Genomic DNA, 24,334 nt, shown 5'->3' with positions numbered 1-24,334 from the left:
GTGCAGTGCTAATTTTTTTTTTTTTCCCAGCAACATGTAAAGAAAAATTTATGAAAATACCTGGCTCAGGAAGGGCTATTTCATTCTGAACTCCTGAACACCAGGGTCCCCACACACCTTTCCCTGCTTTCACAGGTGTACCCGGCAGTTCCCGCCCTCTCCCACATGTGATTGTGCTCGGGAGCCTTAGTTTTTTTACTTATTGCTGCTGATGTTGAGTCCTCTGACTCTGTACTGGGAACCTAAGAAATCAGTAAAAGCTTTGAAATTGCAGATCTGAGTTCAAGCCTTGACTCGACCTTCTATTAGCCATAGCCTTTTTGAGAATAAGCTACCCCCTCTGAAATTCATTGATTACAAAGAATTACTTTGAAAAACTAATATAAGAATACAGTGAAAAACGATGTAAAAGTAAGCCTTAACCTTTTAACTACCACCTAAATTTAAGGTACTTTAATCCTGGAGGAGTAGTGGTTAAGAGCTATAGCTGCTAACCAAAAGGTCAGCAGTTTGAATCTACCAGGTGCTCCTTGGAAACCATGTGGGTCAGTTTTCCTCTGTGGTATAGGGTCCAGATCGGCTCTAAGGTAATGGGTTTACCCTTGGTTTCACAGTTTAATCCCCACCCCCACCCCTACTCCCATGCACTCACTTCCTGAATGAAGTATGGTCACTTCATCTCTGTCATTGGGCTTTTAGCCAGATGAATGTAAAACACTTAACCCAGAGACCTGGCTTGAGCTGATACAAAATGTCACAGTCCATTTGCTTAAAAAAAAAAAATAAATAAAGTCATCTGCCCTGTTTATCTCTAGCTTCCCACAGACAATAGCAATTGCTGATTTTAATCTGTTGTGACGTAGTGTTGCTAAGCATAAAGCTTCTCTCACACATGAATGCAGAACTGAAACCTAGGAGGGTAGCCTTGCCCGTTGTTTGGACTAGAGGAACACAAACTTGCCTTCCCATGGATAATGTTTTCTTCTTTCTCATTCTCTGCTTCTCTTGCTTGGAGCACATTTAGGGGGCCTTAGATTTGGGAGTACAGCTCTTACTTTTCCTGTATTAAGTCAGCATTCAGTGTACCACACACACACACACACACTTTGGTACATTCCAGATTTAAAAAGGCTTAATATTGGGCAATATGGGAAGACAAGTATGCCCTGTAGTCCTGGCTGTGTTTGAAACTAAGAGCGAACTGAGGTGAGTGATCCAGAGGCAAGTATCCTGAAAATACTGTTACTGTGGGTATTTCTCTGTTGATTTCTGAAGCAGCCTCTGTGTTAACAAGAGTTTTTGTGTTAGAATAGCTTAATGAGGTGCTAATGAGCGAAGAAGATCTGAGCCCTGTGTTAAGCCCCGCCCCCCATACTGCATTATTTACAAGAGGTCAAGTGTTCTTGCATATTTCTACCTGACCAGAATAATTACAGTACTTCCTAATCTCATTTTAAATATCATCCAGCCAACTTGCTTTCAGTCTACACATATCCGCGATTTAAGTTGGTGCAGGCAAGGTGGACTAGAAGTGGATTAGATAAAATAGAAGGAAGCTGATCTCCTCATCTCTATTCATTTCTCCTAGAGTTAACTGCTGACTTATCGACAATGAATTTGTGCTCAGTTGGAGTCAGTCACATATTTCATTCGTAGCCGACAGGTTGCAGTCTACCTATTGGCATCCCGCTGGTATCACGTGTGACATCCTTGTGATAGATGCTGCATGCTAAATGTGTTCAAGATGACTGCCTTTGGAAGAGCTTTGGCCAAAAACTATTAAACAGCTCTACACTTGGAAACAGGGTTTGCCTTAAGCCCAGAAGGAAGAAGCTGGTATGATTTCAGGAACACAGAGAAGGCCCCTATGCACACTAAAAACAACAGGACAGTAATACAGAGTAGGTTCCCAGCCCACTTGATAAAACCCATCTATTTAATAAAGTATAGACTACTAGTCCATTGGAAGAAAGGCCTGGCAATCTATTTCCAAAAATCAGCCAAGGAAAACCCTATGCCTCATGATGGCCTAATCCACAACTGCTCATGGGGATGGCACAGCACCAGGCAGCATTCGTTTTGTTGTGCAAGGGGTTGCTATGAGTAGGAGGCCGACTTGATGGCAGCCAACCATGACAACTTGTCCACTGCACAATTAGAAAGGAGACTTCAATGTAAATATCACAGAAAGATACGTTGATTCGACCAAATTATTGAAATCCATGTGCAGGGTAAATTAATTAAACAAAATTCAACCAAATGTTTATTGAGTGCCTAGTATGTGCCAGACTCTACCTAAATGATAGATATCTGGTTAAATGTAACAATTTTTTTTTTTCTTTAAGAACCTATTTTGTACGTGGTTCAGTGTTATATGAAGCCACATGTACTAAAAGGTAACACTCTAGGTGAGCTAAGGCTTTTTTCTTTTAAAGCAAAAATATAAATCCTTATGTTGGTATGGTTATGTTTTTTAAAACTCTTTCACTTCTGTCATTTCAAAATAACTGTTATAAGGGACCACGCAAATATTTCAGTAGCTCAGAGAGAGCTATCCCATCCGATTTGGAAATGTAAAAGAGGCTGTTATAAAGGAGCTGGCAGCTAAACTTGGCCCAGAATAATGAAAATCAGTTCCTCAGGTAGAATGAGAAGCAAGCAGTATTTTATAGGTTTAAACAATAGGAGCAAAGTAAAGTGAGATTAAGAAAATGCTGACTAATTTTCTGGAAGGTGTGTGTAGTTTTATCTAGCTGGGAAATCTGGTTTGTATTAGCATGTTCTAGGGGATGGTGGGCATGCTGCTTCAATTTTATGTCTTGTAGGGTCTTAAGTGTCAGGTAAAGTAATTAGGATGTAATTGAAAGTACTGAGTGGTTAATGATGGTTTTTAAGCACAGAATAATAAGATGGTAGCTGTATTCTAAGAAGATTAATCTGTCAGCATGTGTAGAAGACGACCAAGTATTACAGGTAAAGGACAACATGTGCCTGAATTATAGTGTTTTTTAGTGTGGAAAGAAATCTGTTTTAGAGATAAACTCCACAGTCTGTGGTGGCTGACTTAAGGTGGCAATATAGGGAAAGAGAAGCATCAGAGAAGATTGGGAGCTGTGCAGTTTTGGATTGATGTCTGAAATAATGGTGGCAAAATGAACAGCAAGAGGCATTAAAAGGAGAAGAACATATAGAAAGGAAGGCATGATAATGTTTAGCTTGGGGTGTTTGAGGCCTGAACGATGCATCTGGGTAAATTTTTTGCAAAAGGCATTAGGAACCTTGACTGGAGGACAGCAGAAGAGTGGCAGATAGAGATTTCATGTTCATATTGAAAGAAACCAAAAAAAACAAACGAATTGCTGTTGAGTCGGTGCCAACTCATAGCAACCCTATAGAACAGAGTAGAACTGCCCCATGGGTTTCCAAGGAGCGGCTGGTGGATTTGAATTGCTGACCTTTTGGTTAGTAGCTGAGCTCTTAAGCACTGTGCCACACCAGGGCTCCATATTAAAAGGGGTAATATTTAAATAGGGATTTGATAAAATTACTAAAGGAAGGATTACTGTATAGCCAATGAAGAATAGGGATAAATCACATATTTTAGGGGTACATACAAAGATGAGGCTTTAATGGAACAATCTTAGGGGAGGAGATTCTCAGAGGGGGGGAGCATCAGCTTCAAAGATAAAGAGAGTAACAAATGCTAAATAGATTAGCGATAATGAGAACTCCAAAAAGAATCATTGGATTAGATTGTCAGACGCTCTTGGAGCCATTTCAGAGAGCAGCTTCAGAAGAAATGGCAGGTTTAGACTGAAAGTGCTAAAGAATGAATGGCTGAGGAGGTGGAAACAGTGTTTGTCGAATATGGCTTCAGCAGTGTGGGTAACATTGGATGGAGAGAGCGGCAATTTAATAGGATTCAGGAAACAAGGTTATGTGTGTGTTGTTTTATCTGTTTTGGTTACTTGTTGGTCTATTGAAATAGAGAAGAACTGAATAATCTGTGAAAAAATGGAAATAGCAAGTGGAAAGGGGAGATATATAAGAAAGAAAGATAAGCTTTGATGAATCAAGATTCCCCAAGGAAGCAAAGGGGATGCATTTAAGATTCTCAGTGAGGATATTAATTAGGTCTGAAGAGAAATGGGTTTTTATTTTCCATATGTGAGTAAATAGCCAAGGATTGCCATAGATACAGAGGGCTGTTGGGTGGAGAGGAAATTTACCGATCCGTTCCTTTTTTAGTGGAGATTTTGATCTGGGTGAGAGATCAGGAAGACCACAGGCCCTAAAGAAGGAGGAGGAATGGGATAAAAAATAGAGAGAAGACCGATGCTCCAAACAAACCTTTCCCACTTTGCCGTTTTGCCTAGGGCCAGTTCTGCTCAGAAATCTTTCAGGCCTAGCATTCTTCTTAACTCAGCCAGGAAAATCAATGGACTATACATCATATTGACAACACTGAATATAGTGAGGTTGTTCCTGCCCACTTCAGCTGCCGTAGCCTCAGGCCCAGGCAGGAACCTTCCCCTCACTCCAACCATGGAAAATATAATTACAAGTAAAACGGAACGAAATTCAGTACTTTATTTTAAAATGAAGCAATGCTTGTTGAAGAGCAAGGAGCGTAAAAATTCACTCAGAAGAGGGAAGAAGAGAGAGAAAGATGAGCTTGACCTAGAAGAGGACCCCAAGCAGAAGGGAGATAAAATGGAGACCATTCCTTCAACCTTGAGGGAAACAGTCTTTTTGACAGAAGCCAAAGCATCACTGCTATTGAGTTTGAAGCTAATTGAAATGCGAAGCTTCTCCATTTCTGCCTTAGGTAAAAATGGACATGGATGATGGCAGGAATTTTAGCTAGACCATCTCTGCCTTAATCCAGAGATTTTAGTCACAAATGGACTCCCTCAGAATAAAGCTGGTTTTGACATTTCTGAGGGAAGCTGGAGAGAGAAACACTGACAATCGCAGCCAGAATGGTCTGAAGAAGTGTGACGAGTTCTGCTGTCAGTAAGAGAACATTTTATAAACATCAGCTACCTTAACAATGCCTGAACCAGGGCCGGACACTCCCTTGCTTTCCCCCTCGAATACTTGTTTCAAAAGCAGGCTTTTCCAAGACGTGAGAATACCTAGTTTTAGTCACTAGGTTAAATGGGCAGAATGCGTTTAAGATTAAAGCGGTGAATCAATACAAGAAGACACGTTGTCTTTTGGGAGCAGGTTATAATCAGTGAATTCCTGTGAAGTTCTGGGGAAAGTCTAGACACCGTACAACTCCAGAGGAGATTAGATTCCCCACATAGGGCATGTAAAGTTGATGATGCTATAAAAACAGAATTTTAAACGACAAAGCTCTTGTTCTTTTATTCAGAGCTTTAAAACTTTGTATACATACATTTTTCCCCCTCAGTACTCCTTTCTCCAAAACAAGAAGGAATTTTTTTTTAAGAAAGTACATCTAGGTCCTGCTTACCTATCCCATCACAGCACTAGTTGCTATATGCCAGTAACGTAGTAGCTGAATTCATTGTCTCATGGCTTCAGTAACCATCCACATCCTGGCTAGAACTCAAACTGAGTGGAAAGACTCATTGTGGTAGGTCTGCATTTGTGGACAGCCCTTTTCCCTTTCTCTCTTATCCCCACCAACTGTCAGGAATTTGGATCTGTGTGTCAGTTGTATTACATATGTCTACTGAAGTTCTCTAACTATTAAAGCCTCACACATGGTCTTGTCTTGGCATCATTCACTCCCATCCTGATCACTTTTCTTTATTTCATTTTTTTAACAATTTGCTTAAAATTGACTGGAAAATTCATCAGTGCTTCCGAATTGGCCGTTCTTGATAACATTACCCTAGCAATTCAGGAATTGGCTCAAGTAACAGCCTTCTATAATAAGGGTAAAAGAGTACTCTGAGTTGACTTGGGAATCTCAAAACCAATTTGTGATTTGAATATGAGGCCAAGATTGCTTATCAGCTCAATGAAGGATACCCTACACTCTGTCTGCTCATTCCCCCCAGACTGACCAACCTCCAGAAAGGTCAGTCAGCCCCAAAGGAACGTTTAATGAATATGTTTGGAAAAGAGGTGATACATTATAGGATTCTTTATTCTCTTTAGGGTCTTGGCAACTCCCGTAAAATTTTGCCTCATTTTGGCTGAGTAGAAACAATTTAGGATCCAGGCTGGTAATGGACAGCTGCCTATGTACTGTGATTTGATAGAGGGTTGGACTGAGACTCTCCCTACAAAGTAACAATCTGCCTTCTTACCATGGCAACATCTTGCTATTGGGTTTTGGCTCATATATTTTAGATTGCAAACACAGCTTCCTAGGCAGAGCAAAACACACAGACTCAAAAGCCCCTGATGTCAGAAAACCTCATAACATAAGATGTTTGACAGAAAGATTGTGGATGGATTTCTAAGCCCCTGATGCCATCCGTTGCATTTTATGAATACAATATCAAATACTGAATTTGGGTTATACCCTTTGGTAAGTACAGTATATTGTAGTTGAACATAGCAAGCTCAAAATAGAGATAAATAATAACAGGATTCTACATTTTCAAAAAAGTTTAAGCAACCAGTTGGTTATACACTGATAAAGCATAATGAAGGAGCATATTATAATACCTCAAATGATATAGACATGGAAATACTGTCTTTTTTCTAAGTTGGTTTATATAGAAAACATATTCAGCTGCCTCAGTAGGGCCAAAAAACTTATAAATTCAAGGTTAATAGTAAGAAAGTTAACAAGAAGACTTCTTTTTTGAGTATATTAGCATAATCATCCTTAAAAATCATTAAATATTAAAAAAAAATGGTCCCGTTGGCACCGTGGTCAAACACTCCACTGTTAACTGAAAGGTAGGCGATTCAAATTGACTAACCAATCCATGGGAGAAAAGACCTGGCAATCTGCTCCCATAAAGATTACAGCCAAGGAAACCCTATGGTGCAGTTTCACTCTGTCACGTTGAGTTGCCATGAATTGGAATCAACTCAGTGGCACACAACAACAACATCAGTTAAAAAGTTGGATTTACATTTTGATTAACCCAAGTAAATGGAGTATATGATTCTTATAGGATGTTGAGTTTTGTCGTGTTTCATAAAAAAGAAGTATCTTTGCACAAGCAGTTTGTTCACTTTTTTGGGAGTGACTATTAAAGCCACAATGCCATTTGACTGGTAAACATTTATATTGTCTTCTGTCTCAAGACAAACTTTGCAAAAAATAATTTCAGTAAAAATTGGCAAAGTTCTAAAACGTAGAAATTTAACTTCATAGATTTATTTTTCATTCTGCCACCTTCAATCAAAGACATGGTCAATTTTTTAAATGGAAAATATCTCTTACATTTAAGCAGTGTCACAAACTTGAAATGTGTATAATTCATGCATCTATGAAAAAAACCACTTGTTTCATTCCAAGTAGCCAAATTAATAGTTTTGTGAGACCACTCGTTGAGAAGTTCGGTTAGGAACATTTACAAGTGTGCTTAAGGAAAGGCTGTTACTTGTTAGTAGCATTGCACATCAGCTTTAAAGACAATATGTAAGTTAATTAACTCTAACTAGGCTTTTTAAATCAGAGTATGCACATCTCATTTTATTCTTTTAGCTCCACAGCCATCAGTCATTACCTACACAGAGACTGTGTATTTCAAAGCAGGAATATAAAGACCTCTAACAGGAGTAAAAATTGAGTAATTGGTTAGTATGTCCCTACCCATCCTTTTCTTTAAATAAAAATGCCCCACTACCTGGCCCTGGGTTTTTGACTCCATAGCATTGTGAGAGGCAGGCATTAAACTGCTAAATCCTAACGCCATCTGCATGACTTAAATCCTAAGAGATGTGTTGTCTCTGCTGCCAAGGCCAGAATCAGCTTCAGCTGCCAAATGCTAGACTGAAAGAGGAATGTAAACAGCTTGATGGAGGGGTCCTTCCTGGGGCACCCGTGGTTTTGACAGCTTTTGCTGCTGCTCGAGGAGGAAACAGGTTGCCTGCCTGTTCTTCAAGAGCACTGGTGGCATCCAGGTGTTATGCGAGCATGCACGGCCGGCTGTGAAAGGTGCCGCTTTCTTGTCACTTCAGAGAAAGATGCTCCAGTAGGAGGACCCCTCTCACTGTTTTATTCAGGGAGCCCAGGAAAGGAAGACAAAGAGGATCCAACACAGAGCAGGAATCTTTAGAGGGGCAGGGGTCTCAGGTGAAATAATTCCTGTCAAAGTCTTGTTTTCACACCTGAGAGTAGTATGATAGATACGAACGACCTAATTTTAGTCACTTTTTAAAGATATAAGACTGCTAATAGATGGGTTAAGAAAAGAATTACAAGAAAATGCACATATATCTAATTTTGACTATCTCCCTGCTTTGCACATTCAGTGTTCAGTTCTGGCCAAAAGAACTAAGTAGGAAAGCCTGTCACACCTCAGTGTTTATGGCAAGCCATCAGAAGTTCTGAAAAATAAAATATTCAGTCACTAAGTTCAACTTCTTAATTTTGAAGTTTTTAACTGAAAGAATATACTTCACACCTTGTCTAGCTATGCTGTATATATTATTTATCTTACAATTAAACACACAGACGCTTCAAAAAGGATTTTAAAAATAAAAGCTTTTAGAACATATATTTTACATCAAATGTTAAATCCATTATAGAGCTTTGATAATTAAAGCAATGTGGTTTAATTGATAGGTGAGTCAGTGGAACAGAAATTGAGTCTGAGAAAGACTCAAGAGTATAGAAGAATGTCCTGTATTATAAAGAGGACATTTCAAAGCAGCCTCGAAAGGCAGATTAGTCACTAAATTTTGTGAGACAGCTGGTTAGCAATTAGGAGGAAAGAAAATTAGATCCATACCTCAATATTTATATTAGACTAAAGATGAAAGACTAAAATGTAAAAAATTAAATAGGATCACAGAAAATGTATAAGAAATTGTAATTATTTTTTTTAATAACCTTGGAATAAGAAAAAAAAAAGTTGTTGAGTTGATTCTGACCCATAGCAACCTTATACATCAGAATGGAACAGCCCCATAGGGTTTCCAAGGAGCGCCTGGTGGGTTTGAACTGCTGACCTTTTGGTTAGCAGCCCTAGCTCTTAACCTCTATGCCACCAGGGTTTCCTGGAATAAGAAAGGACATTTTAATACCATCATAAATATTAGAAAAAATAAAAGATTCGTAAATGTAATCATATAAAACTATAAAAAAAATTTTAGTGACAAAATATAAGAAATTTGAAAGAAAGTTGAAAATTAACGGGAAATATTTGCAATATCATTGTGGATAAAGCATTCATATAAAAAAGTCATTTTAATTAAAAATATGAAAAAAAGGTGAAGTATCTAAATAGGCAATAGATGAAAGATGAAATGTGAGAAACTGGTAAGCATTCATAGGAAGAAAGAAAGGAGACAGGAAGGATAAGAAGAAAGTTAAAAAAAAAAAAAAAAGAACAGAAAAGAAAAAAGAGCTGCCTTTGTTCACCTAACAGGTTGAATAAAGATTTGGGGGAATATTCAGAATATTTCTATGTTAATTATACACAGATTTGACTTAGAAGCCCATATTCTAGAAACTTCAAAAAAAAAAAAAAAATCAAACCCATTGCTTTCAAATCAATTCCCACTCATGTTGACCCTACAGAGTACAACTGCACCATAGGGTTTCCACGGAGCTGGTGGATTCAAACTGCAGACCTTTTTGGTTAGCAGCTGATCTCTTAACCACTGTACCACCAGAGGTCCTCTAGAAAATTAGTGCACTAATATTATAGCTGTAAAAATATCTACGGCAGAGGGCTTCGTAATGGGAATTAATATAAAGAATACAACCTAAATATCCATCGTGACATAGCTTAATTGAATAATGGCTCACAATATAATTAGATTTCATAGTTCCATCAAAATAATGTCATAGAATGTATTTATGTGAAAACAGAACATATCATTAATTAAAAAAAGCAAGTCTGTGGAACAGTATACAGGGTATTTTTCTACTTACCTGTCATTATGCGTAAACATGCAAAGGATAGATACCAAAGAAAGCCAATAGGGGTAATGTCTAGTCGGGGGCATTTGAAGAAATGTATCATTGTATATTTGTACCTTTTTTGGTATTATGTGACTTTTCCTATAAGCGTATATCATTGTTACAAAATGATTAACATTTTTTTCAAAAGATAAAAAAGCATTTTACTAATTTAATTTTGATTTGCCTTTTTTGGATGGTTTTAATAACTTGTACTTTTACCTTGTGTAAAATGAGATAATTGCGTATGCATTTCTATCCTAATAACATTTTATCTGAAATTCCGTCGCCTGAAGGATTAATCAGAAAAACATCCCTGCCCTTATCTTTTTGTGTTTACTGGTTGTTCGCTCTTGGCATATTTAGCATTTTATTTAATCTATAATTCAAATATACTCAGCATATCTCATAAGATTTGACAGTCTAGTTTATAATTACTTTCATTTTGTAAAATCTTGAAATTTGCTAGGTCAATAAATAGGGTTCTAAATAAATAATTTTCAGCCCCTTCTTTACAACAACTCAAAATGCCTCTATTTAGTCTTGAACACATCTCAATAGATCCACAAAAAGCTTCTAAACAAAATTAAGTTTAATTCACTCTAAAGGAAAGCACTTCTACAGACCATTTTAAGGAAGGGGGGGAGCCAATTTAAATAAATTATCAGATACTCATTTTATACAGATGAGTGTCGCTAATTACAATCAGTCTCATCTATTCATTAAAACTAGTCCAGCAAGCTTGGATAAACTTTGTCAGTAGTTGGAGTCACTGCATTTATGTGAAAGGCTTAAAACAACATTTCTTTAAAAGTATTGTGTATTTTAGAATATTTACTAATTTAGACCACTTCCAGGTATCCAGAAAATAGTGAGGTTTTACAAAAATTCTCATTTTTGCACACTCCTTCTTATTTGGTATGTAACCCTTTAACCATGTTAAATACCCTTATCTCAAGATTATCCAACCTCTCCATTAGCCCTACCTTTAAATCCTCAGTTATTTCAAGTCCTCATTTCTTATGCAAGTGTCCCACGGTAGTGTCATCTAAGTTCTCATGTTTTCTATTTCACTACCTACTAGGCCTGTGATGGAAAAATCAGAGTTGGCCTAACGCTCATAAAACCACTACATCACCCCAGTTGTTTTTCTGTCCTAGACTGATGATGAAAAACCATATACTGATTCTCTATTCTGTTTTGCTGGTGGTGGCGTTGGCTTTTCTAAAAACTAGAATGGACTCTTCTAAGCAGAGCACAAAGTCTCTTTGTTTACTCCCTTTTCCAAGCACTTTTTTGATTGACTATGTGACTTGTGGACTGGTACATTCTTTCTATAACCTACTTCATGTAATGAGCCTACCAAGCCAGAAACTTGCTAAGAAGTTTCCAACCACAGAGCTATCTTCCTTTGCCAACTTAAATAGTAGCCTAATCTGCATCCCCTATTTTGTAAATTTTCAACAGCTCTATGTTTGTTAGAAGATAAAGTCATTGTACATGGTTGTATAAACACCTTCATAAACCCAACAGGATAGATGCCATTTCTGTCTATACTTTTACCTCTTATAGCTAGCATGGTGCCTGCTACCTTAGGAAAAAAAAAAAAAAAAATTAGAGGTACTCCCTAAATGAGTGTGTTTTATTTATCAATTTAATAAATATAGCCTGAAAGTATACAAATGCCAATTTCAGTTATAGATTGTGTAGCCCAAGATAACAACAACAGAAGGACTTTCTAGAGCCGTGGCTTTCTGTTGTTTGCCAGTAGCAACATTACAAGTTTTAAAACTTGAGGGTTCCTTGGGAGTTTCTTTATCAACTTAGCAATTAATTTAAATGTACTGTAATTAATTTCTGAGAAACCTGCAAAAGCCTGTTAACTGGTATTTATAAGCCAGCAGACACTAACTTGGGAGAGCTGGTTGGAATAAATCAGCCTATATCAGCTAGTTATGCTGTTCTGGCATCTGTCCAAATAGAAACAGACTATTTCCAAGATTTGGAGAAGGTAATTAAGTTCACCCTAAATTCCATCTGAATGTCATTGTCTGATGTACTGGCCCATGGAAATAAGTGATCTCATATTGTATTAATAGAGTATCTATTTACCAAGAGTTCCAAGCACTGTTTTCATAAGCAGATCTTCATAATATTTGTGAGCTGGAAAGGAAGAGCATATTTTCTGTGTGTATTATTTACCAAAAATTAATACTTTCTGGAAAGTCATTGATAGATTTAGAGGTAGTCCTTCTCTTTTGAGTTATGATCCAAGATTTCCCCTATTAGAACATATCACCCAGCACCCCAACATCAGTAGGGCTGTGATTTTAGCTTTCTTCTTACTAAAAAGCATATGGCTCCTTGTAAGCAGATAATACCGCCTCGTTCCTGGCACTTTATATACACTCCATTCACAAAGGCTTAGCCTCTAACTGAGCTATGACCACAGTGTCTTCTAGCAAATATTAAGGCTCTTTCTCTTCCAAAATGAAACATGCTGCAAGTTTGCTTCCTCCCTTTCCCCTTGCCCCACACTCCTTCACCTCTGTTCCCCGAATCTCTATAAACACATACACAGTATAAAACCTAGTGTTGGTAAACTCTTCATGGCCTTTGGAGTCTTCTCTAGATCTCTTCTCCTCTCGTGTCCTTCATGTGTCTTAACCCACTTGTTACCTGTTTCGTCTTCTGTTGACTTCAGCTTTCAAACTACTTGACTATCTGGACTCATAATGTGAGTTTGTTCTCCCTACTTCGGAAAATTCTAATTATCAAATTTTGCTTGTTTTATTTGCCTATTTCTCCCTATCTTTTTTTCCCTATCTTAGATGACTTAATAGCTAGGTGATGTATTTGGCGTCTCTGTCAAGACATGCTAGAAGGAGAGCTCCTACAGGGCTTTGCATCCTTAGCATAGCATTGGCTATCCTGGTCATTCTCTCTTCCTCCAGATGACCTTGCCCTATTGTCTTCCTGGTTCTATAGTATCCATCGAGAAGCTTCCTCCTTAACAAGACTCTTAGTATTCTTGGGATTCAGTTAGATTGTTACTCAAAACTCAGCATGACCCCTCCAAAGTGTAGGAGCATTGCCTATGTCTGTAGCTGGTCACCGCAGCTAACAGGCCCTTGCTATAAGGAGATAGGAGGCAGGAGATGAAAAGTGTAAAGGCAGAGAGTAATATGTGCAAGAACGTAAAAAAAAAAAAAAAAACGTAGCTCTCAGGTGCCGGTGATTCAGTATTAAATGTAATATTGTATTTATACCTGATCTTTTGGTTCACTTGATAACAGAGTATTTTATGTTTTAGACAATATAATTGTAATTCTGCATAACAGTTTATAAAAAAAATCTATTATATGTAACATCCACTTACCTGTACACTTTCAATTTCAACAGTGTCCATGTATTACCTTTAAAATATTAAAATTAATTTAAAATATACAGTTGAAAATAGGAGAAACAGAAAAAGCTGAGTAATTATTAGAGAGATTTATTCCTCATTAGAGGCCTCTCATTTAAATAAGTCTGACTATGAAATCATTCTTAATATATCTGTCTAATAACTTAGCAGGGATGAATTTCTCAGATAATCTCATCAAGGCCATCAAGAAAGAAGACAATGATAAATTAACATCTGCAAAATTTTCCACTGTGTATGTGAATACGTGTCTAAATGTTGGTGTGAAAATTGACTGGTTATGTCTTTTTAACTTTCATTTTCAGAGGAGAAGAAAGCTGTAGCAGTCTCCTTTCATAAAGGTTACAGCCTTGGAAACCCTATGGGGCAATTCTACTCTGTCCTGTAGGGTCGCTATGAGTCTGAATCAACTCAGTGGCAATGGGTTTGGTTTGGTCTAGGTTTTCACTTTCAGAAGAAAAGAAAAAGAATTTGGTTTAGTATTATCAGTTTTGACTTTCTGAAACTCAAAAGGGCTAGAATAAAGAACAAATCATTATGAATTCCAGGTGTTGCATTCGCTGTGCAAAATGGCAGTTTGATTCTATTGACTGATTAAATTAAGAGGAGATTTGCAAGAGTCATCTTATGAGAGCTTCTGAACTCTTAAGAACTACGGTATAACCTCAGGGTTTTGCTGAAGTAGTGTAGGTAAAGAAGTCTTGGATAATTTTCTGCAATTATACATTGCTAAATGAGCAGAACTGCAGTTCAGGTAGGAAATGTCGATGAATTCCTGGCGTCTTGGAAGAAGCCTTTGGGCCATTTGGTTGTGTTTTATGTAAATGTAATTCTTTCCAGAGCTGAAGGGACTGAAAGGAGCTTCTTTAAAAAGGGAACAGGAAATTCCCAGAAGCTCCTTGGATGGTCTGAATCGTCTCCAGCCGATTTCTATGTGTCACTATTCTTTCCTTCTCTCGCACAAGCACTTTACAATATTTCTTTTACAAACATTTATTGGACTCTTGATATGTGCCAGGAACTGTTTTAAAGGCTTCCATGAATTAACTTATTTAATCTTCACAACAACAAGGCAAAAGCCTATTAAGTAGCCTGCCAAAGATTAGAGTGAGTAATGGGCTAAGCCCACTGCCCTCTACAACTTGCCTGTTTTCAACCAACCATAAAAAGTAAATTACTCACTGAAGGGAGATAGCAACTTGGATTCCCAAAACAATGTCTAATTCCATGACATGTTCTTTAAAAACAGGTATTTTATAATTCATTTTGGATTTGCTTATCCATCCAAATTAGAAAGCAATTGCGTTAGCCAGTGACACTGCAAAGTTTGATTCTGCTGGAGAACAGATTTTGCCACTTATGTGCTGTGCCAACCCATTGATAACGATGAGGGTTGGTGTTTCTGAGCCATCTTGGCCTCTTTCACATCTCTTAGCGTCTAAATGGCAATTGGGTGTCTTGCTGAATCCTGCCCAGCTGGCGATCCAAAGTCTCGGTTGTAATTCAGAATTTTTGTCTGCTCAAATATTACTCAAATGTAGGGCCAGATATTGTTTAGAAATCCAAGTTATGATTAGCATTGGAGGTTTCTGCTACAAAAAGAGCACTGACTGGACCAAGAACTCACTGGTCTGAGCTTTAGGCCTGAAACTACTCCTGATTGGTTCTGTGCCATTGTTGTTGTTGTTGCTGTGTGCTGTTGAGTCAAATCTGACTCATAGTGACCTGTTAGGACAGAGAAGAACTGTCCCATTGGGTTTCCAAGGAGCAGCTGCTGGATTTGAACTGCTGGCCTTTTGGTTTGCAGCTGTAGCTCTTAACCACTGTGCCACCACCTAGATTTTTTCTCCCCCAGAACCGCTGGTTGGGTTCAGACCACCAGGCTTTCAGATAGCAGCTGAGCTCTTAACCATTGTATCAATGTGGCATTGGGTTAGTAATTTTCATTCAATTCCCTCATATGTGAAAAGAGGGTTGCAATAAATGATCTACAAGATTTCTTTCATCTCTAAAAGTCTATAGAATTAAAGAAAAAGTGGGAAATATTTTGTCTATGGTAAAAAGACAATGAGAACAATTTACAAAACTTTCATGTTTACATGGGTAAGAAAAAAAAGGATAGCTTAATTTCCATTATTCAAAAAAAGCTTCCAGGACTTCTATAATATTACATATTTTATTATTTTTTTTACCCTTTTTTAAAAAAAGCATTGTCTCTACAAAAGAAAGAGAGAGAGAGAAAGAGATTAAAAAAAGATCAAGTGTTCTTTTTTATGAAGGTTCAAGAACCTAATTAACACTGCTTTTGGACACATAGATGATATGTTTTTTTGTTTGTTTTGTTTTTGTTTTGTAAGAACATAGCATCCCTGAGCTTGCGTGTAGGAAAAAACACTGTAAGGCCCCATGTCTCATGAAAAAACCATCCTACCGCTGATCATTGGAGATGTGGGTTTTGAGAAGCAGTTATTGTTATTTCGATATTAAAACAAAGATAGATCTTTCATGTAAGAGAGTATCATACGAATGTTGAAGAAGAAACACATAGCTTCAAATGATTACTATCCCTATACCAAGCCCCAAAGGTATGCATTTACTCTCTTCTGCCTCTAGGAAATATTGAAGGGCAAAGTCTCAGAAGCAATGCTCTAGAGTATATAAAATACTTCTTAACATGGATTGCAATATAAATAAAGTTTCTCTTTTATCATCAGATGCAGATTTCTTACAGTGAAATAGCATTTTCTTTAGCGCCAAATAGACCCAGAACAAACAGTTCTGTCACTTACTAGCTTGATAAAGTGGGCGCATGGCTCTATTTTTCAGAACCTGAGTTTCCTCACCTAAACAGCAGTGATGCTAACTTAATAAAGTTGCCATGAGGATTAAATGAGGTAACTTTAGGTTAAGCATCTTTCTCAATGTCTTGCATAGTGTAAGTCCAAAATTAATGTCTGTCTGTTTCCTCTTTTCTCTTCTTGCTTGGAACATTAATAAGCCTCTTTTAGATTATCTGAATTCTGACAAGTAAATTCTTCAGGATTTATGGACTCACAAGTTTCCAAAGGAAAAGTCTGAAAAGTTTATTAATTGCAAAAATAGTGCCAGTAACTTTTTTTGTTGTTTTTAAAATGACCATCTATTTTTGTGGATTTGATGTTTCATTGCACATATGTACAGCAATACTGTTCATAAAATATGTATAAACGTATAATATTCCATGAACAACCATAAAATACAATGCCAGGAGAAATTTAGAGATAATCAGTTCTAACTATTTTAGAGTCAATAAATCTGTGATCCATGAGTGCTGCCCAAATTGCCTAATTATTGACTCAAGTCCTCTGACCCTTTCAGTGTTTCTTCTTGCTTGCTATTTAGATTCCTTTTTCCTTTTCCCCTTCTTTGCTCCACAGCCCTGGTGGCACAGTGGTTAAGAGTTCACTGCTAACTAAAAGGTCAGCAGTTCAAATCCACTAGCTACTCCTTGGAAACCCTTTGGGGCAATTCTACCCTGTCCTGTACAGTCACTATGAGTTGAAATCTACTCGATGGCAAAGGATTTCCTTCTTATCTCCCTTCCTCCTTTTCTTCCATTCTTTTCTCCTTCCTCCTTCCCTCCCACCTTCTCTCCCTCCTTCGTTCCCTTTCTTCCTTCTTTCCTTACCTCCTTCCTTCCTTTTTACTTACTCAAATTGAAAACATGTTTAAAGTATACTCACTTTTCTACTTCAGGTGAAGGGAAAGACAACACACAATACAGGGGAGGTCAGCACAACTGGACTAAACCAAAAGCAAAGAAGTTTCCTGAATAAACTGAATGCTTCGAAGGCCAGTGTAGCAGGGGCAGGGGTTTGGGGACCATGGTTTCAGGGGATATCTAAGTCAATTGTCATAATGAAATCTATTAAGAAAAAATTCTGCACCCCACTTTGAAGAGTGGTGTCTGGGGTCTCAAACACTAGCAAGCAGACATCTAAGACGCATCAATTGATCTCAACTCCAAGGACACAAGGTAATTACGAGCCCAAGAGACAGAAAGGGCCACATAAACCAGAGACTACATCATCCCGAGACCAGAAGAACTAGATGGTGCCCAGCTACAACCGATGACTAGGGAGCAGGAGAGCAGTGGGATGCAGACCCCAAATTCTCATAAAAAGACCAGACTTAGTGGTCTAGGAGAGTAGGAGGACCCCAGTGGTCATGGCCCCCAGACCTTCTGTTGGCCCAAGACAGGAACCATTCCCGCAGCCAACTCTTCAGACATGAATTGGACTGGACGATGTGTTGGAGAGGGATGCTGGTGAGGAGTGAGCTTCTCGGATCAGGTGGACACTGGGGCCTGTGTTGGCATCTCCTGCCTGGAGGGGAGATAAGAAGGTAGAGGGGGCTAGAAGCTGGTGAAATGGACATGAAAGAGTGGAGGGAGAGAGCGGGCTGTTTCATTAGCGGGAGAGTAATTGGGAGTATGTAGCAAGGTGTATATAAGTTTTTGTGTGAGAGACTGACTGGATTTGTAAACTTTCCCTTAAAACATGATAAAAATTAAAAAAAAAATCTAAAGTATATTCACTTTTTATTTTTATTTACTATTTAATTAAGTTTAGTATTACTGTTCCCTCTGACTTGAGGCTTACATAAAAGTCAGTGATCAAAGTTAATCCCCCTAATTTCACTGGGCATGTCTACCATGCTATGTAGAATATACCTAAATTCAGCGACTACCAAAGGCCCCGTGGGTCTGCATGTACACGATTCATCTAAGCACATGGTTGTGTATGGGTAAGGTCAATAACAAGAGGACTTAGATCCATGCCAGGCCTCACATAGATGCAGAAGGAGATAGTTGTCACAATGAAGACTTTGAGCAGCCCATTTGTGAAAGCCTTGGAAGTTACTCTTCTAGCATGAAGGTGAGTGGAAAGAGACCAGGGGAAATCACCATTGTCCCAAACTTATGGTGATATGCCTCTCTTTCTCTTGCCTGCTTCCAAGGGAACCTCAGTTATAGATGCCCCATGGTGGCTCTACAGTATGATCAGATTATACGCTTCTCCTTGGAAGCCATCATTCACCTTCGTGGGTGCTACAGCTTTAATACTGCCATGAGTGACAGCAGAAAATTGGCCTTTCTTCCTATTTACTTCCTAGCAGGATTAGATAGATTCCTGTTTTTGCTGCCAATCAATGGATGGTCAGGAAAGGCCCATATAGTATTTTGAGCCTTCAAAGAAGGGATTCATTGTGTGTTTTCCCATTGAAATGTTGCCAATAACTATAGGTTTTAAAAAAAAAAAAAGTCCAAACCCATTGCCATTGAGTTAATTCTGACTCTGACAGTATCGGACAGAGCAGAACTGCTCCGTAGGGTTTCCAAGGAGCAGCTGGTGGCTTTGAACTGCTGATCTTTTGGTTAGCAGCCAAACACTTAACTGCTTGTGCCACCAGGACTCCGATTATTGGTATAGGTTATTTAAAATACCATTTCAGCAAATTGTAGGTTATATAGTCATTTGTAGTAGGCACACTTATAAATGTATTTCGTTTCTTCTATGAGAAAATTATTATCTCATTTTTATCCTGATTCCTGAGATTTGGTTATATCCATGCTCTCGATATTCCTTATACTTTCTCTTTATAGTATGTATAGCAATTTTTAACGATGTAATCTGGTAAATATCCGATCATGTCTTCTTGAAGAACCCATGTCCCTTTTACTTGCCTTGTACACTCATCACTTAATCCCAGTGCCTGGCACATAGAAATGCTACAAATTCTGGAATGAATAGACAAATGGAAGAATGGGTGCTACAATGAGGAAAGAGCTGTATTTGCTATTAAGATGAAGAAGGCAAGGCACATGACCTGTCTTCAGAAAGCTTTCATTCTACCTAGGGCAGGGTAAGAAAGAAGAAGGGAACTGTTAACTGTAATGCATGACATAAATGATTTGTGATAAAACACAGTTGAAAATAAAGAACATAGAAGGAGAATACATTATTTACAACATAATTTTAATAGAAAAGCATTCATTCTATCCCTTGAACAACTGACATACAAATTGAATTTTGTACCATAATATAAGTTGGGAAATGTTCATTTATTATTTAGGTATATTTTTGTTGTTGTTAGGTGCTGTTGAGTTGGCTCAAACCTCTAGCTTTCCTGTTATGTCTCTTATTATTTCAAAATTGGTACATATAATAAGCTGTTAAGCAGAATTCTATTAATCTCTAATGTCAAAAATAAACATTTCAGTATAACCATAGAACAAGATAATTATTGTGTCTATTCTGACACTGAGACACAGTAAAGCCTTTAAGTGTCTTCCTATTTATTAGGGAGAAATTAAATTATATTCAGTAAAGGATTTTAAGTGGAAATGATTGTGTGCAGAATTCTTTTATCCTTGTGGAAAAGACAGTGGGTTTGGGAACAAAATAGATTTGGGTTTGGAACCCAGTTCTACTTGAGTGGTCTTGGGGAAGTCTCAAATCTCTTTCGGTTCTATTTTCCTTACCTAAATGGAAGGAACTCTACTAATCAAAAGGTTGGTGGTTCAAACCTACCTAGCAATGCCATGGAAGAAAGGTCTGGTGATCCATTTCTGTAAAGACTACGGCTGAGAAAACCCTATGGAGCGGTTCTACTCTGTAACACGTGGAGTCACCATGAGTTGGAGTTGACTCGATGGCACTGGGTTTGTTTGTTTTCCTTTTTTTTTTCAAATAGACGTGAAAACCTATTTTTAGGGTTATGAGATGATAGAATTTATTATATGTAATAGTACTTGACACAATCCGGGTGCTCAATAAATATTAATTTTTATGATAGCTTTTAAGGATTATTTTGAAGCACCTGTTATTTGCAAAGAGTTCTGAATTGGTCACTATGGAGATGTGCTAGAAAATTGAATCTGGCCCCCTGCTCTTAAAAGAGATTACATACTATTCTAATAGAAGTTTTAGACTAACCTATGGGGAAGAAAGTGAGAGTATTAATGAAGTCGACATGAGTATCAAAGCAAATTAATATAATGCAAAGTGTGTGGTTGGAATCCTGCAGGGATAATCAGGGATGATTTCATGAGGAAGGTGTTCATTGAGAAGAATTATTCAAGAGGATACGGAAGCCATCCCATTAGTTGGAAAATGTCATGAACCATGTTAGAAGAAGTACTTAAGAGAGATCAAGAAAGGGACGAAACCACTGTGTTCAAAGGAGAATGAGTAGGGTTCTTTGCAGCTGAGTGTGGAGCACATGGCCTCTCTAAATGCCTGCTGGGAAACCACACCTGGATGTTCTGTGGGTTCCTGACATTAATTCCACCAATTTTCTCTCTCTTCCATCTTCCCACTATTCTCCTCTTTTAGTAGTCTCCATCTCAGTTAAAAGAATCAGTTTTTTCTTTAGCTGTAGCTTTATTTTTCCATCTTCTCTGCTTGTATACTTTCATCTAGCTAGTCCGTTCAGTTAGGTTCATTTTTGCATCCTACACATGTCTTCTGTTTTCCATCCCCCAAGTCACTTCCTTGGAGAAGTCATCACAACTCTAACCTGGACCACTGCAGCCTCCAGTCCCAGGTTCCTGCTACCCTCACCCAGAAATGGTACCCAAAGTGCACATTTGATCATTCCAACTACCTGCTCAGAAAAACTTTGCAGATTTTGTATGGCATGTATGAAAGAAAAAAATAACTGCATTTTATGTCTGCATATCAAAATTCTCCAAAGTTTAGCTCTAATTAATCTTTCCTTCTCTATTTTCCATTGCAAATATGTCTTTTGTTTCCTCTGTCCTGTGTAACCTTGGATCTTAAGCCCTACTCATACAAGGTTACTGCCTAAGTGTGTTCTGCCTCTCTTGCTTCTAGGCTTTGGCTTACCAAAACCCTCTGCCCAGAATCGGTATGCCCACATGTTCTAGCAAGTACCATCTAGCTTGGTATGAAATCTACATCTTAGGATAAGTCTTCATAGACCACCTAGATCAGATGAACAGATTTAACGGGACTTTACATTTGATCGTCTGATGAGTGCCTTAGAAATATGGTTGACTCCACTGCTAAACTCTGAGCTCCTCGTGGATAAGTGACCATTCCTACTCATCTCTAGTCCTTCCTTAAAACAAAGTCAAGCCAGCACATCATTGTGGGTACCCGATAAACATTGAACTGTCAAATCAAATACTGAGAATTAAAGTTAAATACATTTTTATATGGCCCCTTGGTTCTTTTCATAATATATTTTCATGTTGGGAGAGACTTTTTTTTCCCCCCAGAAGTATTTAAGTTTAAAGGATGTATTTAGAGGCAGATTTATGTTAAGGCTAATGAAATTTAAGCTTACCATACCCCCTCTTGCATTGAACCCTTGGCAAAGCTATGGGAGGAGCCCTAGGAATGGGTTTTCATGGTCACATAACATTGTAAAGCTTTCAAAAGCATAATAATTAAGATGCAACTGGTTAAGACTTTTGTGTACTTTTGTATGTATTTTTGTGTTCATTTTCTTAAAGACGCCACTAAAATTGTATGAGAAATTGTATTAGCTCTAGGCCTTGCCAGAGCTGGATCTGCCCATGTGCGTGTGATAGGAGGCCTGTACCGTGGCGGTCAATGAGGGGTTCGCCACAATGAAAGACTACATAGCCAGGATAGCTATGACCTGAGCTGAGATGACATTGCCTCAATAGAAAGAGGCTACAATGCACCACTTAGAACTTATATCCATGTGGCTATCCCTTTAAGAATTCATCACCTCAGTAGGTGGTTATGTTGGTAGACCAGGAGGTTTTGACTTGGGAGGACTGGTGATGCTAATATTGGGTTTGTGGCTTTTCCATCTGTGGGTAAGTTTATCTTGCTCAATAATCTGCTAGGTTATACCTGGAGGTGGCAGCCCGTGAGCTTACCACTCTGTCTACCGTGTTAATGTCATCAGATGCAGAAGCACCAAGATTCAGCACCTGGATCTCCCAAATATATTTGAGAGTACCAAGAATGATAAATGCAGAATCCATCAGGCCCTAATCTGAAATTTAGATTGGGTTGATCCTTATTATTCTTGACGATCTGAAACCCTCGGAGCCCAAGAATATTGTTGAAAATGAGCTGGAAGTCTTTGGAATCTGCTTGAACAGCTGAAGCCCCAACATATTCTTTATGAACAAGCTCAAGAACAGCACAGACCTCACAGCCGCTTGCCCTCAGAGGAGGCTGGATGCTGAGACTTCACAGAACCTTCTGGTGGGAGACAAAATCCACAATGACTTTGCAGAGTGATATTACAGCTGATGACCTCATTGGTGTGAATGAAGAAAACTCAGTATTATCCACCGTATATTTGAGCTATGTAAGAATGATCAGATCTCCACTGAGGAGCTAAATATCATCCATAAAATGACTCACCATTGTCCCAGCTCCTCCCACCAGCACTGGAATTTTTACAATCTATTGGAGAAGATCTGGGACTAATAAGGATTTAAACCAATCCCAAAGGCCAGTTACCAAACTCCATATCTCCATCAGTGCTCTGTGATTCCAAGCCACAGTGGAGAATTTATCTAATGAAAGTTCACACACAGAGAGAGAAAGAGAAGGGTCAAATAACTTCATCCAAGACAAGGCTAAAAATATTTAAAGAAAAATTTTAAAATGCGTCCCTAGAAACATAATTTACAATGTCCATCATCCAATAAAAAATTACCAAGAATGCAAAAAAATAATAATAATAATAATAAAATTAGAAAAAAACAGAAAAACAATCCATTAACAAAAGAAACATTCATCAATAGAAATTTACCCAGAAATGACAAACATGCTAACTACACCCTGGCCTGAGAAATTGAACTCCAGAAAGTAGACAGACACAACATGTTAGGAAATGAAGATGTTATTCACATTGTGAAGAACTGAGACCACCCTCTTCTCAGCTTCCAGGGTAATCCCAATGGCCTTCAGTGACCAAATACCCTGTTCCAAGCTTTGTTTTGGTTTTTGCAGCTGCTGGTCCAGGATTTAGGGAAAATAGAAAAGTCCCAGCTAAAACTTTGCTTTTCTTATCTTGGTCACCTCTTGAATGTTGAATTGCATAAAAGACTTGGCCTTTTGTGTGGCAAAAAGAGCAGTTTTGTTATGTGAATAAGTAAATCACCAACTAATTTCTACATATAATATACCCAATACTGAGAATTGCTGTCCTCATTTCTCCTACTTCAGCTTTGAGTTTGGCAACATAGACAACTTGTGAAACAATTTTTACCCTAAGACTGTTTGAAATCAGCAAAATATAATGACTTTTTTTGATGGCAGTAAATAAAGGAAAAATAGGACATTAAGTATGAATGCATAAACAATATCATAGTATTCTGGCACCAAATATATTCATGAAGTGTCTGTATTTTACCACCTAATGCTTATGAATAGTAAATATAGTTGTCTTCATCAGACAAAGAGAGTTAACATATATAGCTCCTGAGAGGTTTGGTACATAGTCCAACAAGTGACCACTTCACAGTTATACCCCAAGATGAACTTAGTGGAAGTGTGGGGTGTGAAGTCCACATGCCTCCTGTTATCGGCATAAAAGGGAAACAAGGTTAATGACACTCTTCTATCGTTACTGTTCTAGTGGGGGATTGTAAGAACCAGTCACTTCTAACCTTATTACCCTCAAAGGGAGTTTTCAAAGTAACAACTGAGTATTCCATTTCCGTGGTACCACTGGGCTTTTTCTTACCACTGACCATTTCACTGGACATAATTCAAGAGTATATTGAATTAATTAAATTATTAATTTTTTTTTTTTCCTATCTAGTTGTCTTAGTTATTTAGTGC

The 24,334-nt window shown here is 38.0% G+C and overlaps 1 pseudogene; it reads left to right on the top strand.

The window, feature by feature from the left end:
• The first annotated feature begins 3,833 nt into the window (after window positions 1-3,833).
• On the top strand, window positions 3,834-23,151 carry LOC126057464 (developmentally-regulated GTP-binding protein 1-like; annotated as a pseudogene).
• The last annotated feature ends 1,183 nt before the right edge of the window (window positions 23,152-24,334 follow it).

The sequence above is a fragment of the Elephas maximus genome, chromosome 1 (genome assembly GCF_024166365.1).
Source record: "Elephas maximus indicus isolate mEleMax1 chromosome 1, mEleMax1 primary haplotype, whole genome shotgun sequence".
Classification (NCBI taxonomy): Eukaryota; Metazoa; Chordata; class Mammalia; order Proboscidea; family Elephantidae; genus Elephas; species Elephas maximus.
Note: the sequence above shows the minus strand (reverse complement) of the source record. Positions and strands in the feature narration are given on the sequence as shown.